Below are 24,433 nucleotides of genomic sequence, written 5' to 3'. Positions count from 1 at the left end.
AGCTTAGTCAGAAGCAACTGCTTAATCCATATCAACAGAAATGTACCTCTCTCATTGAGGAGACCCAGATCGGCCTTTTAAGCAATGCTCTATGGCAAAACAGATTTGTTGAATGGACATGCTGAACTGTTTGGGTTCGGCACTGTTCTCCAAGCCGGAACACTCAGCATTTGACTCTCGTGGCTGGAGAAGTTGTATTCCGCCCTAGGGAGTCCTGGAAAACATGGATACAGCCATAGGCCATTGGCTGTATCTATGTTTTCCTGGCAGCCCTTCTCCAGCCGCCAGAAGTCAAATGTTGAGCATTGGGGTTCGGAGAACAGTGCCGAACCTCAATAGTTTGCTTTCTCCCCTCAACTCTAGAATACAGTATGCATACTATCTCTTAGTTAGGCATCAGTTTGGCTAGTATAAGAGTGCTCTTCCTTCTGGAGGAGAGCTAATTTGCATACTGTTTTCCCATGAAGCAATATGTCTCTTCAATGAGAAACAGTACACGCTTGCATGAAAGCCATCTCTCTTGCTACTGAGTACCCTGACCCCTACAGATGAGAGACAAGAACAGATGGGTGACTTTTACTTTTAGAAAATACTCCGATTTGGCTAGTATTTCTTTCCTTTTAGACTAGTGTAAATTTGCATAATGTATTCCCATAAAGCATTGTCTGAAAATAATTCTCTATACACCAAGTGGGTTTCTTCTGTAAGAAACTCCTGAGCTGCCGGAAAGTCTTTTCTCAAGCCACTTAGTATCCTGCTCCTTGATGAAAGAAAAGAACAGCAAAACAGCTGTCTACAGATTGGAGACTTCCTCTTAAAGTAGACTTTTGGTTGATGTGTATGAGATATTTCCATGAAGTATTTCCTGAAAATAGGAATCTATATATTAGGTGGGCCTGGAGTGAGGAAACAGAGCCCCCTTCTGAACTGCATGACATCTTTATCTCTAGCCATACTAAGTAGGAGCCTACTATCAAACCCCTGAAACAACTGTCTACAGATGGGTGACCCTTCTTTTTAGAGCGGACTCTAGTTTGGCTCATACAACACACATTTTCATCCTCATTTACATACTTTATTCCCATCAAGCACTGCCAGAAAAAATATCTCCATACACCAATTGGTTTCTATACACCAACTGAGTAACTCCCCAGGATGCATGAAAGCCATCTCTCTTACTACTGTGCCCCCTGCTCCCTACTGCTTAGAGACAAGAACTCTGCAACAGCTGTTTACAGATGGGTGATTCTTCCTTTTGGAGGAGACTCTGGATTGTCTAATATGTGATATTTTTTTCTTCTTTCTGAAGAGCTAATTTACATATTTTTTTCCCACTAAGCAGTGCCTCAATAAGTCGCTTCAATGAGAAACGGTACCTACCTAAGTTGACTGACAATCATCTCTCATCTAGCTATGGAGATCCTACTGATGAGAGGCAAGAACCTCACAACAGCTGTCTACAGATGGGTGACTCTTCCTTTTGGAGAAAATTCTGGTTTGTCTAGTAAGTGATAATTTTTATTCTTTCAGAAAGAGAATTTTGCATACCTTTTTACCACGAAACATTGCCTCAATAAGTCTCTTCAAGTTGCGTGAAAGTCATCTCTCTTGCTACAAAGCCCCTATTGATGAGAGACAAGAACCCCAAAACAGCTGTATACAGATGGGTGACTCTTCCTATTGGTGGAAACTCTGGTTTGTCTAGTAAGTGATAAGTTTTCTTCTTTCTTGAGAACTAATTTGTATACCTTTTTACCAGAAGCATTGGCTTAATAAGTCTCTTCAATGAGTTGCATGAAAGGCATCTCTCTTGCTATAGAGTCCATACGGATGATAGACAAGAACCCCAAAACATCTGACTACAGATGGGTGACTCTTCCTTTTGGAGAAAACTCTGGTTTGTCTAGTAAGTGACAAGTTTTTTTCTTTCTGGAGGAGATCTAATTTGCATACTTTTTTTCCCATGAAGCATTGCCTCAATAAGTCTCTTCAATGAGTTGCGTGAAAGTCATCTCTCTTGCTACTGGTGCCTACTTGTGAAAGGAGAGAACCTCAAAGCAGGTGTCTACATATGAGTGACTTCCTTTTAGAGGAAACTCCAGTTTGTCTAATAAGTGATAATTTGAATACATTTTTCCCATCAAGCATTGCCTCAATAAGTCTCTTCAATGAGTTGTGTGAAAGTCATCTTTCTTCCTACAGAGACTCTATTGATGACAAAAACCTTAAAACAGCTGTCTACTGATGAGTGACTCTTCCTTCTGGAGAAGACTTGGTATGTATAGTCCCGAGAGGAAGCTTATATGCCTAATGTAAATGTAACACTGATCTTACTTTGTTACCACAAGCTCGACAAGTAGAGCAGTTAATTATTTTCTCTTCTACATACCATTTTGAATATTTTACTATTTGTTTTTACTTTTTTTTTCAGCTTTGAATTTCTTTTAAATTTTTTCCTACACTAGTGAAATGTATGCAGACAGAGTGCAATGATATCACAATCATCAGTGTTTGTGCTCTTTTATTTATACCTGGCGTACAGAGCCTTTTTCTTCTCACAGACGAGTCTCTATATCATAGCTCGCGTATATCCTACTGACAGTGAAAAGGCTGTAGGCGGATTCATTCGGCACATCTGTTTGTTGTGTGTAAAAGCGTCTCTCTTAAGTGTAAACTGTAAAGGGGTTGTGGGTGCGTGGGCGTTCTATATATTTACTGCAATGTATGCCTCGAGAGTTTACTGGCAAGGAACATATTTTCCAGCATTAGGCGACAGCACAAGTCTTTGTTCATTTAGTGCAGAGATATTTTATATATATTACATATATATATATTACAGTAAAAATCTTTCATCCTGACGTCAATGGGACTACACGGGCAAAGGATTATCTGGTGTTCTGGCTTATTAGACGGCCATAAAGATGAAATTATTATAACAGGTATTTGTGCTGTTTCTGGTCTGTGCCAAGAACAAGAAAACAAATCCCGGATTTAAAAAAAAAAACAAAAAACTGGATCCTCGGACGGCAAAATAAAGGAATTTCATAATTTAAAGATTAGAGATAGATAGCCATAAACAGTAGATTAAGGCTGGGTTAACACTACGTTTTTTTTCATCCTTTTTATTTACGCTTTTTTATTTACGTGGTCGATCACATTTTTGTGCACGCTAAAAAAACAAATGTGTTTTAATCTTCTTTTTTTTAAATGAAAGTCAATGGAAAAACGGATGAAAACAGATGCACACAAATGCATTCGTTTTTTCATCCGCATTTTGGAAAAAAGGGTAAAAAAAAAAAAAGAAGCTAGCATGAACCAAGCATTACAGATATGAAATACAAAGAAGCATGGGTATCTAAAGAAAGGGTAAAAGTACATTTGTCTTCAGACCCAATCGTTTTCTCACGTCTTGTTACGTTGCTTGATGTTCACCATCATTCTGCCCTCGATACTGTATAATCATAAGCGAGAACAGGATGGTAGAAATCTTTGCTACTTTACTGAAAAGAAAAATATAGAATTTTGACATCGCTGTAAGAATTCAAAACGGTTCCTCAGTATGAGGTGAAGCCCCTTTTGCAGAGAATCGGCCTCCAGTCTTCTTGGTTATGAGACCACAAGGCTTACACCTGGATTTGGAGAAGTTTGGTCATTCTTCTTTGCAGATCCTTTTTGCTCCCTCAGGTTGGATGGGGGCCGGCGGTGGACGTCATTGTCAGGTCTTTCCAGAGATGTCCCACTGGGATCAGGGTTCTGGCTGGGCCATCCAGGACATTCACAGTTGTGCCGTTCCTGTATTCTCCTGACTTTGTGCTTAGGAAAATGACCTAGTTGGAAGATGGATCCTTATCTCAGTCTAAGTTTATCTCAGTGCCCTGGATCAGGTTATCTTTGTACTTTACTCCATTCAACCTTTTCTCCACCCTGACCTGTTTCCCGGCCCTTTTCCCCCCAACATGCTTCACTGTGGGGATGGTATGGGGCAGGTCATAGGCAGTGCCTGGTCTCCACCAGAGACGATGTTGAGAATTGAGGCTTCGAAGTTCCATCTTGGTTTCCTTAGAGCAGAAAATCTTGTTCCTCGCAGTCTAAGACTCCTTTAGTTGCTCCTATATAAACTCCTGAAGCCTGTGTCTGTTACTGAGGAGCGGATTCTTTCGGGCTACTCCACCAGAAAGCCCAGCTCACCTCTCTTACAAAGATCCTTCTCCTCTGATTGCTTAGTTTAGTGGGGCAGCAGTTCTAAGAAGCTGTAGGTTGAGGTTGTTCCATCTTCTTTCATGTAAGAATTATAGAGGCCGCTAAGCTCTTGGGAACTTTCAGTGCAGCAGAGATGTGTTTGTCACCTTTGCCAGATCTGCTCCTCCACACAGTCCTGTCTCTGAGCTCTACAGGCAGCTCTTTCCTCCTCCACACAGTCCTGTCTCTGAGCTCTACAGGCAGCTCTTTCCCCCTCCACACAGTCCTGTCTCTGAGCTCTACAGGCAGCTCTTTCCCCCCTCCACACAGTCCTGTCTCTGAGCTCTACAGGCAGCTCTTTCCTCCTCCACACAGTCCTGTCTCTGAGCTCTACAGGCAGCTCTTTCCTCGTCCACACAGTCCTGTCTCTGAGCTCTACAGGCAGCTCTTTCCTCCTCCACACAGTCCTGTCTCTGAGCTCTACAGGCAGCTCTTTCCTCCTCCACACAGTCCTGTCTCTGAGCTCTACAGGCAGCTCTTTCCTCTTCCACACAGTCCTGTCTCTGAGCTCTACAGGCAGCTCTTTCCTCCTCCACACAGTCCTGTCTCTGAGCTCTACAGGCAGCTCTTTCCTCCTCCACACAGTCCTGTCTCTGAGCTCTACAGGCAGCTCTTTCCTCCCCTCCTCATGTTGTAGTGTTGGCTCTGATGCATTATCAGCTGTGAGACATTATATAGACAGAGGCAGAGTCTCTCCAGATCCCGTCCATTCAGGTGAATTTATCACCGGTGATTTCAAACAATTTTAAGTGCGGAAACATCTTAGAGATAGTAAAGAGAAATGGAAGGAGCTAAATGTCCCGTGTCATAGCAAAGGGACTGAATACTTATGTCCATGTGGGATTTCAGTTTTTTTCTTTAAAATTTGCAAAAATTTAAAAAATTTGGTTTCTGTTTTCTCTATATGGGGCACTGAATGCCCCATGAATGATGGTAACGTGAGGTTACCGAAACGTCGTGTCTTGTTTTGGAATGCTGCAATAAATCACTTACTTTTTCACCGTTTAACCCCGTGAGTGCCGTGGATTATCTATTGCTATTTGGGAACGATCTGTGGTCAGGATCCAGGACCGCTGGCACCCAAATATTTTTGAGCAGTGCTGCTTAGATTTTCTGTTACATAGATAGATAGATAGATAGATAGATAGATAATGGATAGATAGGAGATAGATAGGAGATAAATATAATTGTATTATAATGCCCATTATTATGATTGCTTCGGCCTAGCACTAGATCACATATGAGGCTGCGTTATAACATGTTTTATCGTTCTTCCCTGTGTGGGGTTGGTGTCAGGTTTTTGGCATACGTACACAGCAGATTGGCCTTCATTAGCCTGTAGATTGTATCTGCCATCCACTTTTATTTCTTGTTAATGTAACATTAATAGCATGGCTCCGATGAAGGCGTAATTGCATTGTACAGTCAGTAATAGACACAGTTTTCCCACTGGAGAATAATAAAAACCTCAGAAGAAGCAATGGTTCAGCTATAATCCACCCACAACTTGTCCACCCCAAGCGTCAATCTGCCCCAGTATTCTCATGTATCAGAGATTCTGTAACGCACCTTTATACAAATAATAAAATGAAAGCCTACGGAGGACATATATCAAGGGTTTTGAGCCTCTTTTTAGGTGAATAATTAAATTTTTCACCAATTTTTGATCAAAGCTCTATTTTTTTAATCTGCCTGTGTTGAGTATTCACCCAAAAAAATTAGCATAATCCGACATTAGCGGCAATTTCATTATTTTTGACTTTTTAAAAAATGGCACAGACTGGTGCTGGCCAACGTCTGGTCAGTAACAGGTGAATATGTTTGCGCAATCTTTTGCGAATATTTTGAGAATATTGTATTCACAAATTTATAAAACAATTGTTAGGTTAGTCCTATTTGGTTGGGTAAAAACCTGACAAATACTCTAGAAAAATCATATATTTTAGACTTAATGTCCCCCTATGTCTGATTCTGCCACCATTTCACCAAATCCAGTGTCTATAAACCTGTGGTGTGATCCTGCACTGTATTATTCCCCGCTTTACACAAACTTCCTACTGTAAAGGTATCTGTGGGCAGAGCAGGTCGGTCTTATTCACAGACAACAGATTATATAAGTAGCATTTTATCACAGAAACCAAAGAATGCAAAGTCATAAAATACAGCAACAGAACAGCAAAGTGTCCGTCTTCAGACTGGTGTCACCAGAACAACCCCTATCTGGTTCCATTAACACCTCTTTACAAGCATGCAAGGTCATGTCAGTGAGTGAGAGGGAGAAGGGACAGAAGACAGGCTTCATAGGGAACACCTACTAAGCTCAGAGCATACAGCCCTACAAGCACACATGTAAGTGAGTGAGAGGAAATAGGCAATGAAGACAGGCTTTACAGGGAACACCCACTGAAATCAGAGCTTGCAGCCCTTCACTGAGCTCACAGCTTGGAGCCCTACAAGCACACACTAAAGTGAAAGGCAATAGGCACTGAAGACAGGCAACTTCACAGGAAACACCCACTGAGCTCAGAGCTTGCAGCCCTATAGGCACACACGTAAGTGAGAGGAAATAGATGCTGAAGACAGACTTTACAGGGAAAACCCACTAAAATCAGAGTTTGCAGCCCTACAAGCACACATGTGAGAGGGAGGAAGCACAGAAGACAGGCTTCACAGGGAACACCCACTAAGCTCAGAGCCTGACGTCCTACAAGCACATATGTAAGTGAAAGGGAATAGGCACTACAGGCTTTTAGAGGGAACACCCACTGAGCTCAGAGCTTGGACCCCTACAAGCACACATATAAGTGAAAGGGAATAGGCACTGAAGACAGGCACCTTCACAGGGAACACCCACTGAGCTCAGAGCTTTCAGCTCTACAAGCGCACATGTAAGTGAAAGTGAGTGAGCACTGAAGACAGGCTACGGCACTGTGGAAAGGGGCAGACAGCAGCTTCAGAGGGAATACCCACTGAGCTAAAGGTGTTGAGAAAAGGCTAGAGTATAGAAGAAGCAAGAGACCATGTTTCACTTGCCAACAATAAATATGCTTATGAGAAAAGGGAGGCTATGAAAAAGTTTTAAAAAATATGGGCCCGTTGGCTGGACACTCCGGGCCTGGCACCACTGTCGCTTACAAGGGGCAGGACCACTCCCTCTGAGGTTTCCTGATTATATTTCGTGTACAATATACTGACGTGGAAGTTTTTTTATATTATTCACACCTTTTTAATCGCCACAAATGATTTAGAGACTCGTTTATGATCGACAGATTTTATTAAAGGTGTTATCCAGTGCTACAAAAAAATGGCCACTTTTCCCACTACTGTTGTCTCCAGTTCAGGTGCAGTTTGCAATTAAGCTCCATTTACTTCAATGGAACTGAGCTTTAAAACCCCACCCAATCTGGAGACAACAGTAGGGGGAAAGTGGCCATGTTTTTGTAGCGCTGGATAACCCCTTTATGTCACATTTGTTCTATACAGATGGATATACCGTGAACCATGATGGACATTGCCAATACAGTTTTTGTACTGTTTGTTTTGTTTTTGTTTTGCGGGGACTGGACCCATGTTCCGTCCTTCCCTGCTGTTGTCTTTTATATATGAAAAAAGCTTAATAAAAATTACATTGATTTTAAAAAAGAGACCATGTTTTACAGGGAACACCCCTTAGCTTAAAACCTGTCAGAAGCATAAAGGATAGGCTAGAGCACTGAAAATGAAGCCAGAGAGCATGCTTCAAAAAGTAACACCCACTGAGCTCTGAGCCTGCAGCTCCACAAGCAGACAAGCTAGTGTGTGAGAGCAGAGGGCAGGCTATGGCACTGAGACAAGGTGCAGAAAGCATACTTCATATTGGACACCTACTGAGAAGACAATGAATCAGGCTAGACCGTTGAGAGAAGGGAGCAAAGCATGTACTTCAAAGAGAACAACCACTAAGCTCTGAACCTGCAGCTCTCCAAGCATTCATGTCAGTGTGTAGGGGTGGAGGGACAGAGGACAGGCTACAGCACAGAGAAAGGGGGCAGAGAGAATGCTTCACAGAGAACACCCACTGAACTCTTAACCTACAGCTCTACAAGCAGAAATGTCAATGTGTGAAAGGAAGGGGGTATAGAGACGTAGACCACAGACTAGAGCATTGAAAAAAGAAGGGCGCAGAGAGCCTGCTTCACAAAGAACACCCACTGAGCTCTAAACCTACAGCTTCATGTGCTGACAGGTCAGAAACCACGTCATGAAAATAAAAGGAGCCATAAAGAAATCAATCAAATAAATAGTGCTATAAACCTCTCCAAGTATACACACATCTCCAAACATAATTTTTCAATTTACATTTTAACATTGTCCTTGCACTCTCAGGGTAATTAAGATATGATGTTCTGTAAGTTTAGTAATTTAAAAAGTCACTGTCATGAAAAATATCTCTTGACATGTCATCAGGGGGTCAAAAGTTACTGATAACAGCTGGTTTTACTATTGCAACCCACTATGATCAGGAGATATAGCAAGGTAGAGAGTGTGGTAGGAGCGCGATCCACTCCCCACTACCTCTGTAACAGATCAAGTCTATGAGGCTGCATTGTTGGAATTAGCGCAATCCACTCTATGGCCTACTACTTTATCCCCTGCTATATCTCCTGATCACAGCGGGTCTCAGCATGACATGATGACAAGTCATTTTTCATGTTACTCTTTAACAAACTTAAAATGTTACTGTCATTTTTTTTTTTGCAGAAAGTCCCCTCCCCCCCCCCAGGAAATCTCGACTCTTTTACATCAGTCGAACCCTGTGTAACCTATGGAGAGGGGAGGGTGGAGATTAGTCACCAGCAGAGAGCAAAGGATTAAACAGCGGGACCTGTGTGAAATCAGAGGAGATAGCCCGGTGATGTAGCTGTAAATTAACTCTTTGTTGTCCTATTTTGATGCCTCATCTCCCTCAACCCTTCCCCTCCCCATAAGAGAACCATGAAGACAGGGGGAGAGCGTCAAACTGCTTTTTCATGATAAAAATGCATTTTTCAGCTAGTAAACTCAATTACAAAGATTCTTAAAATCACCTGTACTATTTCTGAAAAAAAAAATGTAAACGACAGTGACACTTTTAGAAAGATTCCCTCCTGAAATAAAAGAAATAGGCAAGACATCGCAGTGTCCATGGACAACTACTGTTACATCTACTACAACGACTACTACTACAACTACTACATCTAACCACAATGTTACATACTCTATCCTTTTTGGACTGTATACATGTAAGCCTTTACTTGTTCTATGCATAAACCATAAAGCTTTGGGTGACCTTATGTTCCACTCAGGAGGCTGCCTGAAGCATGTGATCATCAATAAGCAATGTGCATTGTGGTTACTAAATTACACTTATGCATCAATAATATATCATGTTTTATTACGTTAAGGCACAGATTAATAAGGGTGTACTTGGCCGGTGTAATGGCCCTCCTTAATCCAAGTCTGTCCCGGTTTTTGCACACACTTCAGAAGCAGAGAAAAACGACCCAGGATCCTCTCTGCACAAGATAAATTTACAATAGTCAAGATAACAAATGGAGGCCACTTTCTTCTGCCCTGCAGGGTTCACGAGAGCAAGATCTAAAAAGATTTGTGAGAGACGGAAATCTGCATAGGACAACAATTCTGTGATTTTATTTTTGGCAGAGAGCAATGGCTTGGACGGTTTTCGTTAGAGACTGCGGTGATTAGGACGTGTGATGGAAAGATATAGAGACTGCTCTTTGGGTTTTCTAAGTATTGGTCCCCATCTGGGATACAATCTACTGCTGAGTTGGTCCTTGCATTATGGCGACCGTGTATTGGGGGATATTGAGTACTGACAATGACAGAGTCTTGTTTTCTCGTATAATTCATGGGTTCAGGGCGACATTTGTATGGACTATAGGTTCACCCCTTGATTGTATCATTCTTCCGGCTTCCTCTTACATCCCAAAACATAAATGAAATTGGCCGTATTGTTTATATGAGATGAAATTGAGCTGTGACCCCCCGCTGGGGACCAGGACTGATGTGAGGGAATGCAATCTATGTAGTCTGCCGCAGAATATCTTGGTACTGTATTAGAAACAGGAAACAGATTAAGAAATGCATTGCTTTGTCCAAAAATGAAAACTTCCCACTGCTCCCGAATCCTCATGAGCAGTGACCATGTGAAATTCATTACTTCAACCTGGCTCCTAATTCAGAAGAAGGACGTGATTGGTATATGGAAGATCTCAATGAACTCCAGTCTCCTGAGCTCCCCTCTCTCTGACTATATCAGAGGTCCAGGAAGGGCTGTGGTGAAGCATCAGAACTCCACACAAGGATTAGCCACACGGTCTTCACCAGTCTTAACCCTACTTTCTTCACTAGGGTGAACATACCCTAGTACACTTATGCAGATTGAAACTTTTGGCAGGACAATGTACCATGCCACAAGGGTCATATAATCATGGGAACATAACACTGAATGGTCTTTGCTTTCCCAGGTCTTAATCTTTGGTAGTTCACAGTACGCTAAAAAAGAACTTTTAGCGTTTTTGTAAGTACCAAAACAACTGGATAGTCAATATAAGTAACATCAGTAATGAGACATGCACTCTTGAGAAGGGAAGCTGAGGACTTCTGAAACATGTTGAGGTAGCTTGTCCCTCCACAGAAGCCATAGTAGTGTTGTGACATCACACTTTACCAATTGTTTGGACTTACATAGCAAGTGGCTGCCGGCCGGAAGAAGCGGAACAACTATTACAATCAAGTATCTGGAATACAGAGAATACTTACCCTAGGAATGGACTACCACTCTGCAGAACAGAACAATCGTTCCACCGCGGAATGACATGTTAGTCAAGTGTATAAAGTACTGTGGACTACGCTGTATCCCATCTACTGCCATATTGTATATAATTATATAGGGGTGGACACATTGCTTCTGTTCACATTCTATCTGCACTGATCGATTTACAGTATCGATTGTCACGGCCGCAGCGGCGTCCCGCGTTCCGGGCCGCCGCCGCGACCGCCTCCTGCCCCATGCAGCAGCCGGTGTCCATAGTCAGGGACCCGGCGCTGCTATTACTTCGGCCCCGGGGGGCGCCTCACCTCTCCCCGCTCCTGTCTCTCGCTGTGCCGGCCGGCGCGCGCGTCCCCGCCTCCTAGGGCGCGCGCGCGCCGGCTGTCTCAGATTTAAAGGGGCAGTGCGCTCCTAATTGGTAGTTGCACCCAATCACTCCCCTATAAATCCCAGCATGCCCTGTCCCTTGTGTTGGAGCCTCTACATGCTTCCCATAGCGTTGGCCCAGCCCCTGTTGTTCCTGTTTCCTATCTGCCACCTGGTCCCAAGTCCTTGTTCCTGGCTCCTATTCCGTTACCTGGTCCCTAGTCTGTGTTCCTGGTTCCTGTTCCCCTGTGTCACCGTGGCTCCTGAGTTCAGCCTGTCACCTGCGGACACGCCTACTGCTCCTGCCACGCCTCGCCTGCCGTCACCAGCAACCAAGCCAGGGGTAGCGACCTGGGGGTCGCCTGCCGCAGCAAGTCCATCCCGCCTTGCGGCGGGCTCTGGTGAAAACCAGCGGCCCCTTAGACTCCGCTCCCTGGTGAGGTTAGTGCCATCGCTGGTGCCGGTCCAGTGGATCCACTACTCCAGGCGTTACATCGATGGTTTAACATAGCAGCATCCCTCACTACGGCACAAAGGTTTAATGCTGGAACCCTACAGAGCATGGACTGAGAGCCTGATTATTATATACAGATCTTAATCCTATTGAGATCTCTGGGACAAGGTAAAATGGGCATATCAGAACCTTCATCTAATGTGTGGTGATCCAGTGGACAGGGGCCGATGTTCCGATAGAATGATTTAATCGCCTAATGGAATCTATGAATAACTGTTTTGAAATACCTTTTCAACAGTATCCCAATGTATTCCAATGGCAAAGTCCCATAAAGTGAAATCAATGGGGCATAAAGAGAGGTGAGTTGTCGTAACATGTGCACAAGACATGGATCCATGGCTTCTATTGTAGGGTTGCTTGCTGGCAGAGATTAACTCAATATAGGCTTCCTTCTACTGGAATCCATTAGACATTCGTAGTTAGTGTGATGTGATTTCATAGTCAATGATGTCCACAATATCCAAAGTTCATTTCAGTGGTTAGGGGAGAATGCATCAAAGATGGGTAGACTGTCAGAGGTGAAGTATCTACATGACTCATTGAAAACAATCTAGATCTTGAGTCAATGCTCTCCCTAAGGAACCACTCTGGTCTGTGAGACATGCAAACTCCTTGACTGATGTCGTCTTTGGATATTCAATGGATATTTTTGCTTGAAGTTGAAGGATGGGATTGATTTGGTCAAGGATCCACTTGTGCAGATTTGATTCAATTTTCGAAGGATCTTAAACGTCTTTGCCAGCACTAAAGTTCAAAGACGCGTCCTTCATTATTGTCTGGATGTCGCATACCATAGTCTGGACAATTGTAATCTTTGTTCTTAGAGACACATCATTACATTTCCAAGTCCTGCATTGTTGTTTTGATTTCATCAACGTAGGAGAGAGAACAGTGCTGTATTCTGGAGATAACCGACTCTTCTGCCAATTCCTGAGCCTGGCCCGAGACATGTGCAAAATTTTATCCTTTCCACTTTGAAGCATTACACATACGTGACATGTAAGCTATATGGCGATGCTTTATACAGACCACTTAAAACGCAACCACTAACAGTTCCCATAGTTGTAAGCCATGTTTTGTGTCAGGTCCTTGTTCCAATAAACATATTTGTTTGTTTTATTTAATACAAGCCTCTTTTGTTGTTGCCCTTTGATGTTGAAGCCCATTTCTGGCTTTGCTTATAGTGGTTAGGCATTTCTGCTGCATCTGGACCTAGATTTTGGTGTTTATGTATTGTGCACTGGAAAAAAAAGCATTTCACTGTACTGTTAAAAGTTGTGTTTTTAATTAAAACTAGGAAAATATTAAAGCAAAATAGTATAATTTTTAAAAATGATCTTGAGCATGAAGGGACATTGTGGAAATAGTGAGGCATCCCCCTCATTGTTTTTCCCTACACAGCAGCACCTCGAGAACTGCAGCATGGCACTACTTAAGGGAAATGAGTTGTAGTCGAGTGGCTCGGAGCGCCACTGTGCTAAACAGAGTGCCAATGGCTTTTCATTCTCAGAAAGGGAAAGGGTCCCAGATGTTGGGCCCCATTAATGATAAAGTGATGGTATATCTTGGATACAGTATATACAGCGTGCCCAATAGGCAGGGTAGCCATTAACTTGTTTCATCTGGAAAAAGTACACAGTCAAATCCCATTATTATGACCAGCAGCTATAATTTATCATATTCTGGACAAGCAACACGGACAGCAGCTAGACAGGTCAATAATATTCTGGTAGGTGTCAAAGGTATCTGGAGCCATGCTGACTGCATCCCACAGCTGCTGGAGGATCCAAAGAGCCAACATCACTATCAACTATCAAGGTGGTCCCATGAGTGCCTAGTTGGGTTCAAGTCTGGGTAATTAGGGGGCAAGTACTTGAAAATGTCTGACATTTATAGTTATGTGACATGTTGCATTGTCTTGCTGGAAGATCCCTTCCACCCCAGAGAAGACAACCAGCAGGAATGGATGTACATGATCTTCAAGGTTGCCTTAATAACCAAATTGGCTGAGAGTGCCTCCACATGGTTGAGTGACCCACAGAATGCGCCAAGAACATCCCCCCAGACCATAATGCTGCCACCACAAGCTTGTATTTTTCCAGCAATGGCTGAAGGGTGTTTGTTCTTTGGTTTCTTGTTTGATATGCCAAAGCTCGTTCATTCAAGTAGAAAATGTGACTCAATGCAGAAGGCAACCCTTCAGTGGAGGTCCACTTCCAATAGTGCTGTGAAAAGTGAAGTCACACTAGCACACCTACGCACATCTATGCTTTGCAGTTCCACACACAGTAGGGCTCACTGGACTGCTGTTTTAGACATGTTTGGTCACCTCCTGGTTTCATGCTGATGGGGAGAAGCTTTACTGTAGTGATGCCCTCTGTGTGATTTAAACATACTAAAGAATCGCTCAACTTTAGCTCTTATGAAGAATGGTTCAGCAACCATGGGTTGGACCCAATATGTAGTTCTTATGTTCTCAATGTCATTCTGTGAGTTTCCTGCACAGACCAGTTTTCAAACACATCCAGGTAAGTGGATTAATTACCCCATTATAAGTGCTGCTCTTGACTCTATGTGAGGGCTCCACCACTTGGACTCCTACCAACAGAACATACATGGCAGATCCTATTTACATACTGTTCAGTCTAGCATCAGTGCTGAAGATGCCCACATCAATAAAGAGGGGCACAGGTTACTCACTGATAACTTAATCATCTGTTGTCAGGAAAGTGAATATGATCTATGATCTTACTGCACAAATGAGACAAAGCTGTGAGCACACACTCTGCTGCTGTGTTGTAGCCACCCACCACTGGCTTGAGGGTGAATACGGTTTCCAAAAACTTCTTATATTAAAGACACGTCTTAGATAGTTATTGGTGAGGCTGCTCCCCCAGTACCTAGAGCAAAAGTGCTTAGGGTCTCATCTACCTAACTCATAAGCCATAGACTGTAATGCATTGTAATAGCCATTGTAATAGCCAAAGAGATGATCACTAAAGCCAGTGAAAATGCATTGATAATTCAGAAATCATTTAGTAAAAGTAAGTGAATCTTTGAAATGACACAAATTTCTGCACTAATCACTAGTACAGTGGTCCAAATTTACTTATGGGTCTGCACCACATTTTTGGCTCATTTCTGGTTGTTTTTTGTGGCACAAACTATTCTGTGTCATTTTGGCAGCAGATTTCTAACTTGTTTACACTTTTTACATGAACTTTCCAAAAGAGGGCATGCTGTCGTTTCCTGTGACTTAAAGGGATTGTCCAGGAAGATCATCAGAGCTCACTTCCTCAATTGGCAAGTCTCACTTGTAAAGTAAAGGGCAATCTCACTTGCACACCCTTGTGGGAGAATGTGGAATTAAAGGAATTTCAAAAAATTACTAATAACCAAATTTGGATTACGTATGGGATCACTAAAGTACGACAGATTTTTGATGGGGGGACTATTATTGATTTCCAGGACCTTTGTGGAAAATATGGGTTGGATAGTAGACACATATATTATTATATACAGGTAAAGCATGTGTACGAGCACACTTTAAATAAAGAATTGTTCACTAAAGGTCAGCACAGTTTTACAATTAGTTTTAGGAATGGGTAAAGTTAAAAAGGGCCTCTCCATGATCTATAGAAGTATTGTTACCAGTAAGAACCTTAGTAAGGGACCAGGTAAAATATATCACAGATGGGTTAGTAAAATCAGCCTTCTTCCAGAGGACAGCTGGGAAGTTGTTGGGAAGAACATCTCCCTAGTCTCTTTGAGTGAGGCACACAGGCTGATCCAGTATAGGATCACTCAGATGACCTACTCCTCCCCGCAGATTCTTCAGAGGATGGGAAGGCGGAGAACATCTGACTGTCCTAGGTGTATGCAGCCAGGAGAAGATATGGTACATGTTTTGGTCCTGTGGCTCTATACAGCCGTTCTGGCAAGGAGCATGGAGAGAACTAGAAGCGAAAACCAGAATGGAGATCCCTTACTCTTCGGTAGTGGCGATCTTGGGGGACACCACAGGACTTCAGGATAATGTTAATTTGCTAAGTAGATGTTTATTTTACGCGTGATTGTCGGTTTTGTGCCATTGGTTCGCCCCGGGTGCTCCAACATTACTTGAATGGCGTAATAGGGTAAGCAAAATCTGCCAATACGAAAAAATCTGGGGAGGGAGGGTTTGGAGTATTATTGTTCATTATTAGAGATGAGCGAACCGGGTTTGGGTTCGAGTCCATCCGAACCCAAACGATCGGCATTTGATTAGCTGGGGCTGCTGAAGTTGGATAAAGCCCTAAGGCTATGTGGAAAACATGGATATAGTCATTGGCTGTATCCATGTTTTCCAGACAACCTTAAAGCTTTATCCAAGTTCAGCAGCCCCCGCTAATCAAATACCGAACGTTCGGGTTCAGATGGACTTGTACCCGAACCTGGTTCGCTCATCTCTATTCATTATGCCTAGGTTGAAACCATATAATATACCGTATAGAGAAAATTCCTCTTGGGCACCATCCATGCTCGAGTATGCTGGATAGTAGACATAGGGTATATGAATGTGCTTTTAGCATAGAGATTTGATGTATAGGATAGGAGGAGGTTGCGGCCTATTAGGCTGGAGCCTGCTTTCTGTATATGTATGTCATATCCTAGGCGTGGTGACATTTCGGTTGATGCTGTGTATTTTTATGTATTTGGAAATATATGATATTTTGTAATAAAAACTATTTAAAATAAAAAAGCACAATCCAAGCCCCATTGACTTCTATAGGATTCCTCTAGCGGAATCAGCCCAAAGAATTTACATGTCTTTTTTTTGGTTTGAAAGCGAATCCGCAGCAGAATTTTTCTCGAAAATTCCGCTGTGTGAACAATCCCATTGAACACAATGGAACATTGCTTTGTTCATATCTTATGGAAGTAATTTCAAGCAGAAATTAAATGCAGATTCCACTTTAAAGCAACTCTGTACCCACAATCTGACCCCCCAAACCACTTGTACCTTCGGATAGCTGCTTTTAATCCAAGATCTGTCCTGGGGTCCGTTTGGCAGGGGATGCAGTTATTGTCATAAAAACAACTTTTAATCCTGCATCGCTGTGTCTAACGGCCGGGGCTTACATTTGTATATGCATTAGGCTGGCACCACCTCTCCGTCCTTCCTCTGCACTCTACTCATCATTAGGAATGCTACAAGCAGATTGCTTCCTATTCCCCACCTGTGTGTATAATGAACATGGGCTGGATCGTTAATACACCAAGCTCAAACAGCAGTAAATGTTCCTGGATCATTCCTAATGATGAGGGTGGGGAGGAAGGACAGAGAGGTGGTGCCAGCCTAATGCATATACAAATGTAAGCCCCAGACATTAGACACAGCGCTGCAGGATTAAAAGTTGTTTTTATGACAATAACGGCATCCCCTGCCCAACGGACCCCAGGACAGATCTTGGATTAAAAGCAGCTATCCGAGGGTACAAGTGGTTTGGGGGGGACAGATTGTGGGTACAAAGTCGCTTTAAATTCCTCACCTATTCCTCAGTATACACATACCCTCACACAACTCAAAGATTTTTCCCAAACCTCCTCCATACTCTGGAACTTTCTACCACGACACATCCGGCTCTCATCCACCATGAAGACTTTCAAAAGTAACCTGAAAACCCATCTCTTCAAACTAGGCTACAACATACAACAATTCTGCGCCACACTTTGACCAGTTGCACTTTACCTTCTGTTCCCCTCCCCTTACCTAATGTACTAGTCTGCCATCATGTAATGTGTTTTGATCTAGTAATGTTCTGTTTGTTAACCCCTATCACTTGTATTGCACTCTGAAATCACGGGCACTTTAAAAAACAATTAACTTAAAAAAAAAACAACACCAGAATATTTTTTTTAAATACTTTTCACCAGGTTCAACAAATTAATTCTAGTGTGAGTCACGCCAAATAAACGCTGCTGTAAATCTGCCACAAGACTATTGTGTCTGTCTAAATTTGCACTGTAAAAAGAAAGTTTTGTTTCTTTTTTAAATCTAGGCCACTAGTAAACTTCTACAGTGTAGGGAGAAAACCCAAGTAAACCTTTAGATATAAAAAGCAATTTGTGCAATGTTAAGGGTGAATTTTGAACAATTCCTTCCTGCAAATGTTATATTCAATATTTTGTGATGGCGTGTGTAGAGCGACCTCTTTAGGTCAGGCCAAGGCATCTCCATGGGGTTAAAGGGGATATCCAAAGTATAGAGCATAGGGGATAACTAGGTATTTGATGGTGGTCCAGCCACTAGGACCCCCACCAATCACAAGAATGGAGTAAATGAATTTGCAGAACAAAATTTGGCCATTGCTCCATCCACTATGTGACTTCCGAACATAGCCGAGCTCCACCTCTATGCAATCCATAGCACCAGGATCTCAGAATATGGACACATTGTCAATTTTTTTTTCTTTTTTAGTGAACTGCACTTTCTTTAACTCAGAGCCAGACGTTATGAGTGGGACCTGAGAAACCCTTTTTCATCTGAAGAACACCAATTAGACCAATATCCTTACCGAGGCTCAAAGAACATCCCTTCTCTTTCTTTCTGACATACAATTATCTCTCAAATGTATGATTATCTTCTGATAGAAATCCCAGGAACCTTCCAGATGAAGACTCAGGCTGGCTAAATGAACTGCTTAAAAGTTTAAAGGTCCTTTTTGAAAAAAACTGCACAAAGCAACACCAAAGAATACAAATCTGAATACGCTTCTAATGAAGGAGGAACAATCTGGAACCAGTCCAAAGAAAAGTAATATTGCCGTACAACAAATTGCCATTTATTTTACTAGAATATAGCTGCATGTTTTTACAACCACAAGACAGAAAGTGAGGAGGATATTAATGTATGGTTTAGCTCATACATATGCATTTAGCATTTTTTACCAGAATATGTACACTAAGGGTGGAATTTACCATTTGCTGTGTATGTACCACCAGCCTTACCCACACACACTGTGATATATTTGTGCACATCCACAAAAAGTTGCACCTAAAGAGGTTATCTGGAAAGCAGAAAAAGTCTCTCCTGCTCTCCACTTCTTCCTTTTGCCCGTCTGTGCCAATAACTTCAACAGATAAGAGGGGTTGGGGGCATATTGAGGGCAATAACCTATAGCTGTCCGATGCTACTGGTGTCGCGGCGACATTGGGCAGCTATTGGACATTGTGTGTGCCTGCGCCACCTGCAACATGCTCCTGCCTCCCCACGGTTAAGGAAGTTTGTGGGAACTTTCCCAATATGATTCTGTGGATGTAGTTGTATGCTATCCTGCAGCATTAGTTGTCCAACGATTTGCATTGTTTAAAAAAAATAAATTATGAAAAGTCATCCATTTTTTTTTTAATTTAAAGTACACAAGGACATCTTCAGGTTAGGCCTTCTTCTGGACTGTCCACGTCTTGCGGTCACTGCCCGGGACTATGTATGTGATCGGTTCGGTCAGATATGTAGCGAAGAGGACTTCCTGCAGCTCGCCCCACATGAACCGATAGCCGTCATCTCAAGTGACGCTTTAAACGTTAAAAAAGAAGAAACCGTCTTTGAGTCCGTGATGAAATGGGCAAAGATAGATAAGGAGAACAAAGTGAAGAGCCTTGGGGACGTCTTCGACTGCATTCGATTCCGTCTTATGACCGAAAAATATTTCAAGGATCATGTGAAGTCCGAGCTGTTCAAAGGAGATCCCGAAATCCAGAAGAAAATTAAAGTTATTAAAGACGCCTTTGGTGGCAAAATGCCGGAGCCGCCCAAAGATAAGGCAGTGGATGGTGATGTTGGGGACAAAGACTTACTCCCTGGATATCTGAATGACATTCCTAGGCATGGCATGTTCGTCAAAGATCTTATCGTAATGGTCAGCGACACGGCCACAGTGGCTTATGACGCCGTAGAAAATGAATGCTACTTGGTAGCTCTGTCTGAGCAGATCCCAATAAATCATTCCAGTTTAGCCACCAAATCTAAACAAGTGTATGTGGTCGGTGGGCTGTATGTGGACGAGGAAAATAAGGATAATCCTTTACAGTCTTACTTCTTCCAGCTGGACAGCATTGGTGGGGAATGGATCGGACTGCCACCACTACCATCAGCAAGGTGTCTTTTTGGCCTGGGTGAGGCCGACAACTGTATCTATGCCATCGCTGGCAAAGACCTGCAGTCTGAAGAGTCACTTGATACAGTGTTTTCTTATGATGTTAAATCAGTGACTTGGAAAGAGGCAAAGAAACTTCCCATAAAGCTTTATGGACATTCTGTAGTGTCACATAATGGACTCATCTATTGTATCGGAGGCAAAACTGATGACAAGAAATGCACTGGCAGATTGTTCGTTTTCAATCCCAAGAAAGGGGACTGGAAAGACCTTCCTCCAATGAGAATAGCTCGCTCAATGTTTGGTGTTGCTGTCCATAATGGCAAGATCTTTGTCGCCGGAGGTGTCACAGAGGAAGGACTGACAGCATCAGTGGAAGCCTATGATATTGCTACAAACAAATGGGAAACAATAACAGAATTCCCACAAGAAAGAAGCTCCATCAACTTGGTCACTTCATAGGGGTCTTTGTACACCATTGGAGGATTTGCAATGATTCAGCTGGAATCAAAGGAATTTGCACCTTCAGAGGTCACAGATATATGGAAGTTTGAAGATGACACCAAGAAACGGAGTGGAATGCTGAAGGAGATCCGATATGCCTCAGGGGCCACCTGCCTTGACTCTCGCCTTAATCTTTTTAAGCTGACAAAGCTGTAACAGTAGAATATGATCTATAACGATACCAATGATTAAAGTATTACAAGATAAAAAAAAAAAAAAAAAAGTACACAAGGACACGGTTGACCAAGTTTTTCCGTGCATTAAAATGAAATGGACACGGTAAAAAGATGCAAAAACGCAGTGTGGCCCTAGCTTAAATTGCAATGCAAAATGTGTCCCCAAGAAGTTGACCTAAAAACATAAAAATACGCTTGTCACACTTGTAACAAACACAAAAGATACATTCCCCCCCCCCATGTTTCTTTCACAAAAAAATGCACATTTTTCTAGGCCCCTATTTTTTTCTACACTGTGTTGCAAACATAGAAGATTGTGTATAAAAGCTAATTTTCTGTATTGAGATCCTGTCCCTGTCCCACAAAAATAAACAGATATATAAAAGGATTTAGGGATGGTTCTCATGGTGCCTGAAACAAACCATAAGTGTATATAGGAGCTATGAAGTGTCGATCAAAAGTACATTTACATATAAAATGAAGGGATCACATGTGTAGTCATACATAAAAGGTATATACTTCATAAAATAACAATGATAGAATCTATATAAATAAAAAAGTTAAACAGGTTGCCTTGACACTTTATGAGACAAAATAGCACTGCTAGGTAGATGATAAAGACAATCAAACAAGATGAAATGGTTTTGAAGCGCTATGTTGTTAATGGTACAGGAGACAGAGTATATATATATATATATATATATATATATATATATATATATATATATATATATATATACATAGAAAGAGATACACTGTCCCAGAATGGGATCTCACCGGTGGCGAGAAGTCATTTTGGGACAGTATCTTTTTCTATTATTTATTTTGTTTATATTGTTTGATTGTCAGGACTATCTGCTCCACAGTGATTTTTTTTAAGTATATACCTTTTATGTATGACATGTGATCCTTTCATTTTCTATGAATAAATGTACTTTTGATGGATACTTCATAGCATCTTATATACACTAATAGTTTACTTCAGGTACCTGGAGAACCATCTCTAAATCCTTTCATACAACTGTATAAAACAACATCGGAGCTCAAGGGAGAATGACGCCCATCGGGGTCCGGGAGCCTGTGACGTGACGCTGCGGGGGCACGGGGAGAGGCATTTTGCATTTTGCCGGAGTTCTCCTTTAATGTAAAAGTAAAAATGATGCAGACTTTCTTTAATAAAAGTCATGTTGCGTCCACCAAACACACACTAAGGATCCCATAGTCGGTAGAAGTCTTATCCATATCGCTGCTACTGTAATGTGTCAGATAATAATCTGCAGTGTGTGAACATGGCCCAAAACCAGTGATCTCCAGATATGGCAAAACTACAACTCCCAGCATGCCCTGACAGGTGCATGCTGGGACAGTGGAGGCATGCTGGATGCCAAGGCATGCTGGGAATAGTAGTTATACACATACAGCAGGGCATGCTGGGAGTAATAGTTATACACATAAAGGCTGGGGGTAGTAGTTATACACATAGAGGCTGTCAGGACATGCTGGGAGTAGTAGTTATACAAATACATGCTGGGAGTAGTAGTAATACACATACAGGCTGGGGGTAGTAGTTATACACATACAGGCTGTCAGGGCATGCAGGGAGTAATAGTAATACACATACAGGCTGGGAGTAGTAGTTATACACATACAGGCTGGGAGTAGTAGTAATACACATACAGGCTGGGGGTAGTAGTTATACACATACAGGCTGTCAGGGCATGCAGGGAGTAATAGTAATACACATACAGGCTGGGAGTAGTAGTTATACACATACAGGCTGGGAGTAGTAGTAATACATATACAGGCTGGGGGTAGTAGTTATACACATACAGGCTGTCAGGGCATGCAGGGAGTAATAGTAATACACATACAGGCTGGGAGTAGTAGTTATACACATACAGGCTGGGGGTAGTAGTTATACACATACAGGCTGTCAGGGCATGCAGGGAGTAGTAGTAATATACATACATGCAGGGAGTAGTAGTAATATACACAGGGCTCCAGACTAAAAAATTTACCTGGGAGCCATTGGCTCCTAACCTGAAAAATTTAGGCGCCAAATAGAATATTTGGTCGCCAACATTTTAAACCATGTAAAATTAATGTTATGTTACATGGGACTTACTGTGTGCAGAGGCCACGGCAGCCTCCTCCTCCTTTAGATCCTTTCTTTTCTTAGTTTGAAAACGTTCAACATGGAAACTTGCAACTTGACAACCATATACAGTCTGACTCAGTACTTCAGCTTCACTTGGCTAGCCTTTTAATGAGGCTTACTCTTCTGAACTTGAACTTAAAGGGAACCTGTCGACCCCCGTACCGGGGTGACAGGCTCCCAACCCCCCGTTAGAACCCCCTATACTCACCTCATCTTCACCCCGCTTCTGAAGATGGTCGGGTCACGGAGATCTCAGCCGCTGCAGCCCGGCGTGCGCTGAGAGATGAGTCCAACGCTCATAGAGAATGACGGGAGAGTCCAGCGCTCCGTCATTCTCTATGAGCGTTGGACTCATCTCTCAGTGTGCGCGTCAGGCTGCAGCGGCTGAGATCTCCGTGACCCGGCCATCTTCAGAAGCGGGACCCGGCGCGATGAGGTGAGTATAGGGGGTTCTAACGGGGGTTGGGAGCCTGTCACCCTGGCACCGGGGGAGACAGGTTCCCTTTAAAAGATTGCAACAGTCTATACATACTGAGCTAGACTTATGACTGCAGCCATAGTGACCCCCCACAAGATGTGTATATAGATAGATATATCTCTCACCTAGTGACTAATGCAAGTGACCCCCTACAATACAGACACCTGAGGGGCCCTGATAATAATAATTGTGCATATATCTATCTCCCAGTGTCTGCAGCCAGTTTGCCCTACACTTATAGATGACCCCCTCCCCCCCATTATAGATACCCCCTCCTCCCCCCCATTATAGATGCCCCCCCCCATTATAGATGCCCCCTCTCCCCCCATTATAGATGCCCCCTCCCCTTATAGATGACCCCCTCTACCCCCATTATAGATGCCCCCTCCTCCCCCCCATTATAGATGCCCCCTCTCCCCCCCCATTATAGATGCCCCCTCTTCTCCCCCCCTTATAGATACCCCCTCCCCTTATGGATGACCCCCTCTACCCCCATTATAGATGCCCCCTCTCCCCCCCCATTATAGATGCCCCCTCCTCCTCCCCATTATAGATGCCCCCTCCTCCCTCCCCTTATAGATGCCCCCTCCTCCCTCCCCTTATAGATGCCCCCTCCTCCCTCCCCTTATAGATGCCCCCTCTCCCCCCCATTATAGATGCCCCCTCTTCTCCCCCCCTTATAGATACCCCCTCCCCTTATAGATGGCCCCCTCTCCCCCCCTTGAAGATGGCCCCTCTTCTCCCCCCATTATAGATGCCCCCCTTCTCTTCCCCCCATTATAAAGCCCCCCCCCCCCTTTCCTCTATGCTAAGCAATATTTAAAAAAAACAAACACACAAACTCACCTGACAACCCGCTCCCCCGGCGATCTTCTTCTTCTTCGGGCGATGTCCCCGGCTGATGCGCGGCTGCCGGGGGTGTCCCGTCCTATCCCCGGCAGCGCGGCGCGTCAGTGAGCTCCCTGTACGCCGGGGCTGTGACTTCTGACACAGGAAGCGTCTCTGACGTGCGCTTCCTGTGCCGGAAGTCAGGGCTCCAGGCAGCT

At 43.1% G+C, this 24,433-nt stretch overlaps 1 pseudogene; it reads left to right on the top strand.

Moving 5' to 3' along the window:
* Positions 1 to 1,413: 1,413 nt before the first annotated feature.
* Positions 1,414 to 20,755, top strand: LOC138767439 (kelch-like protein 41; annotated as a pseudogene).
* The last annotated feature ends 3,678 nt before the right edge of the window (positions 20,756 to 24,433 follow it).

Source organism: Dendropsophus ebraccatus, chromosome 11, assembly GCF_027789765.1.
Source record: "Dendropsophus ebraccatus isolate aDenEbr1 chromosome 11, aDenEbr1.pat, whole genome shotgun sequence".
Taxonomy (NCBI): domain Eukaryota; kingdom Metazoa; phylum Chordata; class Amphibia; order Anura; family Hylidae; genus Dendropsophus; species Dendropsophus ebraccatus.
This window is presented reverse-complemented; position numbering and strand designations above follow the sequence as displayed.